The sequence below is a fragment of the Ammospiza caudacuta genome, unplaced genomic scaffold (genome assembly GCF_027887145.1).
Source record: "Ammospiza caudacuta isolate bAmmCau1 unplaced genomic scaffold, bAmmCau1.pri scaffold_97, whole genome shotgun sequence".
Taxonomy (NCBI): Eukaryota; Metazoa; Chordata; class Aves; order Passeriformes; family Passerellidae; genus Ammospiza; species Ammospiza caudacuta.
In genome coordinates this window covers 361,677-367,035 of record NW_026683142.1, presented here as the reverse complement: position 1 = coordinate 367,035, position 5,359 = coordinate 361,677, and positions in this window count along the sequence as shown.

Below are 5,359 nucleotides of genomic sequence, written 5' to 3'. Positions count from 1 at the left end.
AACTCAGGGCTTCCTGATTTTAAAAATCCTAGCCCTAGGCCGAACCCCAGCCCTAAGACGAGAAAGGCAAATCAGCCAGGAATTAGGCATGTCCCCAAGGAAAAAGCTGTGGAGGCAGGCATGTTGTGGTACTTTTGCGCTCTTCTTGGCTAGTCCTTCGCAGCTGCTGTGTTCTTGGAACTCAGGGCTTTCTGGTTAATAGAACCCTTACCCTAGGCGTAACTCAAACCTTAACCCTAGGAAGGAAAATCAGCCTATGCTTCGGGATGCTCTCATGGAAATATCAGTGGCGGCAGCCAAGTTACATCACTTTTGCGCTCCCCTTGGGATGCCTTTCGCAGCTGCAGTGTGCCGGGAGCCCAGGGCTTCCTGGTTTTAAAAGTCCTAGGCCTAAGCCTAACAGTAACCCTAGGAAGGTAAATCAGCCGGGTATTAGGGTTCTTCCTAAGGGAAAAGCCGTGAAAGCAGCCATGTTGTGGCACTTCTGCACACCCTTTGGGATGCCTTTGGCAGATGAAGTAAGCCTGGAACTCAGGGCTTCCTGGTTAAAGAAATCCAAGCCCTAGGCTGAACCCCAGCCCTATGACGAGAAAGGCAAATCAGCCAGGAATTAGGCATGTCCCCAAGGAAAAAGCTGTGGAGGCAGGCATGTTGTGGTACTTTTGCGCTCTTCTTGGGTAGTCCTTCGCAGCTGCTGTGTTCTTGGAACTCAGGGCTTTCTGGTTAATAGAGCCCTTACCCTAGGCGTAACTCAAACCTTAACCCTAGGAAGGAAAATCAGCCTATGGTTCGGGATGGTCTCATGGAAATATCAGTGGTGGCAGCCAAGTTGCGTCACTTTTGCGCTCCCCTTGGGATGCCTTTCGCAGCTGCAGTGTGCCTGGAGCCCAGGGCTTCCTGGTTTTAAAAGTCCTAGGCCTAAGCCTAACAGTAACCCTAGGAAGGTAAATCAGCCGGGTATTAGGGTTCTTCCTAAGGGAAAAGCCGTGAAAGCAGCCATGTTGTGGCACTTCTGCACTCCCTTTGGGATGCCTTTGGCAGATGAAGTAAGCCTGGAACTCAGGGCTTCCTGGTTAAAGAAATCCAAGCCCTAGGCTGAACCCTAACCCTAACCCTAGGCAGATAAATCAGCCTAGGTATAGGGATGGTGCCAAGGAAAAAGCTGTGAAAGCTGCCATGTTGTTGCACTTTTGTACTCCCCTTGGGATGCCTTGAACAGCTGCAGTGTGCCTGGAGCTAAGGGCTTCCTAGTTTTAAAAATCCTAGCCCTAGGCCTAAGCCTAACAGTAACCCTGGGAAGGCAAATCACCCTGGTGTTAGGCTTCTTGCCAAGGAAAAAGCCGTGAAAGCAGCCATGTTGTGGCACTTTTGCACTCCCTTTTGGATGCCTTTCACAGCTCCACTGTGCCTGGAACTCAGGGCTTCCTGATTTTAAAAATCCTAGCCCTAGGCCGAACCCCAACCCTAAGACGAGAAAGGCAAATCAGCCAGGAATTAGGCATGTCGCCAAGGAAAAAGCTGTGGAGGCAGGCATGTTGTGGTACTTTTGCGCTCTTCTTGGCTAGTCCTTCGCAGCTGCTGTGTTCTTGGAACTCAGGGCTTTCTGGTTAATAGAACCCTTACCCTAGGCGTAACTCAAACCTTAACCCTAGGAAGGAAAATCAGCCTATGGTTCGGGATGGTCTCATGGAAATATCAGTGGTGGCAGCCAAGTTGCGTCACTTTTGCGCTCCCCTTGGGATGCCTTTCGCAGCTGCAGTGTGCCTGGAGCCCAGGGCTTCCTGGTTTTAAAAGTCCTAGGCCTAAGCCTAACAGTAACCCTAGGAAGGTAAATCAGCCGGGTATTAGGGTTCTTCCTAAGGGAAAAGCCGTGAAAGCAGCCATGTTGTGGCACTTCTGCACTCCCTTTGGGATGCCTTTGGCAGATGAAGGAAGCCTGGAACTCAGGGCTTCCTGGTTAAAGAAATCCAAGCCCTAGGCTGAACCCTAACCCTAACCCTAGGCAGATAAATCAGCCTAGGTATAGGGATGGTGCCAAGGAAAAAGCTGTGAAAGCTGCCATGTTGTTGCACTTTTGTACTCCCCTTGGGATGCCTTGAACAGCTGCAGTGTGCCTGGGGCCCAGGGCTTCCTAGTTTCAAAAATCCTAGCCCTAGGCCTAAGCCTAACAGTAACCCTGGGAAGGTAAATCAGCCTGGTGTTAGGCTTCTTGCCAAGGAAAAAGCCGTGAAAGCAGCCATGTTGTGGCACTTTTGCACTCCCTTTTGGATGCCTTTCACAGCTCCAGTGTGCCTGGAACTCAGGGCTTCCTGATTTTAAAAATCCTAGCCCTGGGCCGAACCCCAGCCCTAAGACGAGAAAGGCAAATCAGCCAGGAATTAGGCATGTCCCCAAGGAAAAAGCTGTGGAGGCAGGCATGTTGTGGTACTTTTGCGCTCTTCTTGGGTAGTCCTTCGCAGCTGCTGTGTTCTTGGAACTCAGGGCTTTCTGGTTAATAGAGCCCTTACCCTAGGCGTAACTCAAACCTTAACCCTAGGAAGGAAAATCAGCCTATGGTTCGGGATGGTCTCATGGAAATATCAGTGGTGGCAGCCACGTTGCGTCACTTTTGCGCTCCCCTTGGGATGGCTTTCGCAGCTGCAGTGTGCCTGGAGCCCAGGGCTTCCTGGTTTTAAAAGTCCTAGGCCTAAGCCTAACAGTAACCCTAGGAAGGTAAATCAGCCGGGTATTAGGGTTCTTCCTAAGTGAAAAGCCGTGAAAGCAGCCATGTTGTGGCACTTCTGCACTCCCTTTGGGATGCCTTTGGCAGATGAAGTAAGCCTGGAACTCAGGGCTTCCTGGTTAAAGAAATCCAAGCCCTAGGCTGAACCCTAACCCTAACCCTAGGCAGATAAATCAGCCTAGGTATAGGGATGGTGCCAAGGAAAAAGCTGTGAAAGCTGCCATGTTGTTGCACTTTTGTACTCCCCTTGGGATGCCTTGAACAGCTGCAGTGTGCCTGGAGCTAAGGGCTTCCTAGTTTTAAAAATCCTAGCCCTAGGCCTAAGCCTAACAGTAACCCTGGGAAGGTAAATCAGCCTGGTGTTAGGCTTCTTGCCAAGGAAAAAGCCGTGAAAGCAGCCATGTTGTGGCACTTTTGCACTCCCTTTTGGATGCCTTTCACAGCTCCAGTGTGACTGGAACTCAGGGCTTCCTGATTTTAAAAATCCTAGCCCTAGGCCGAACCCCAGCCCTAAGACGAGAAAGGCAAATCAGCCAGGAATTAGGCATGTCCCCAAGGAAAAAGCTGTGGAGGCAGGCATGTTGTGGTACTTTTGCGCTCTTCTTGGGTAGTCCTTCGCAGCTGCTGTGTTCTTGGAACTCAGGGCTTTCTGGTTAATAGAACCCTTACCCTAGGCGTAACTCAAACCTTAACCCTAGGAAGGAAAATCAGCCTATGGTTCGGGATGCTCTCATGGAAATATCAGTGGTGGCAGCCAAGTTGCGTCACTTTTGCGCTCCCCTTGGGATGCCTTTCGCAGCTGCAGTGTGCCTGGAGCCCAGGGCTTCCTGGTTTTAAAAGTCCTAGGCCTAAGCCTAACAGTAACCCTAGGAAGGTAAATCAGCCGGGTATTAGGGTTCTTCCTAAGGAAAAAGCCGTGAAAGCAGCCATGTTGTGGCACTTCTGCACACCCTTTGGGATGCCTTTGGCAGATGAAGTAAGCCTGGAACTCAGGGCTTCCTGGTTAAAGAAATCCAAGCCCTAGGCTGAACCCTAACCCTAACCCTAGGCAGATAAATCAGCCTAGGTATAGGGATGGTGCCAAGGAAAAAGCTGTGAAAGCTGCCATCTCGTTGCACTTTTGTACTCCCCTTGGGATGCCTTGAACAGCTGCAGTGTGCCTGGAGCTAAGGGCTTCCTAGTTTTAAAAATCCTAGCCCTAGGCCTAAGCCTAACAGTAACCCTGGGAAGGTAAATCAGCCTGGTGTTAGGCTTGTTGCCAAGGAAAAAGCCGTGAAAGCAGCCATGTTGTGGCACTTTTGCACTCCCTTTTGGATGCCTTTCACAGCTCCAGTGTGCCTGGAACTCAGGGCTTCCTGATTTTAAAAATCCTAGCCCTAGGCCGAACCCCAACCCTAAGACGAGAAAGGCAAATCAGCCAGGAATTAGGCATGTCCCCAAGGAAAAAGCTGTGGAGGCAGGCATGTTGTGGTACTTTTGTGCTCTTCTTGGCTAGTCCTTCGCAGCTGCTGTGTTCTTGGAACTCAGGGCTTTCTGGTTAATAGAGCCCTTACCCTAGGCGTAACTCAAACCTTAACCCTAGGAAGGAAAATCAGCCTATGGTTCGGGATGGTCTCATGGAAATATCAGTGGTGGCAGCCAAGTTGCGTCACTTTTGCGCTCCCCTTGGGATGCCTTTCGCAGCTGCAGTGTGCCTGGAGCCCAGGGCTTCCTGGTTTTAAAAGTCCTAGGCCTAAGCCTAACAGTAACCCTAGGAAGGTAAATCAGCCGGGTATTAGGGTTCTTCCTAAGGGAAAAGCCGTGAAAGCAGCCATGTTGTGGCACTTCTGCACTCCCTTTGGGATGCCTTTGGCAGATGAAGGAAGCCTGGAACTCAGGGCTTCCTGGTTAAAGAAATCCAAGCCCTAGGCTGAACCCTAACCCTAACCCTAGGCAGATAAATCAGCCTAGGTATAGGGATGGTGCCAAGGAAAAAGCTGTGAAAGCTGCCATGTTGTTGCACTTTTGTACTCCCCTTGGGATGCCTTGAACAGCTGCAGTGTGCCTGGAGCCCAGGGCTTCCTAGTTTCAAAAATCCTATCCCTAGGCCTAAGCCTTACAGTAACCCTAGGAAGGTAAATCAGCCTGGTGTTAGGCTTCTTGCCAAGGAAAAAGCCGTGAAAGCAGCCATGTTGTGGCACTTTTGCACTCCCTTTTGGATGCCTTTCACAGCTCCACTGTGCCTGGAACTCAGGGCTTCCTGATTTTAAAAATCCTAGCCCTAGGCCGAACCCCAACCCTAAGACGAGAAAGGCAAATCAGCCAGGAATTAGGCATGTCCCCAAGGAAAAAGCTGTGGAGGCAGGCATGTTGTGGTACTTTTGTGCTCTTCTTGGCTAGTCCTTCGCAGCTGCTGTGTTCTTGGAACTCAGGGCTTTCTGGTTAATAGAGCCCTTACCCTAGGCGTAACTCAAACCTTAACCCTAGGAAGGAAAATCAACCTATGGTTCGGGATGGTCTCATGGAAATATCAGTGGTGGCAGCCAAGTTGCGTCACTTTTGCGCTCCCCTTGGGATGCCTTTCGCAGCTGCAGTGTGCCTGGAACCCAGGGCTTCCTGGTTTTAAAAGTCCTAGGCCTAAGCCTAACAGTAACCCTA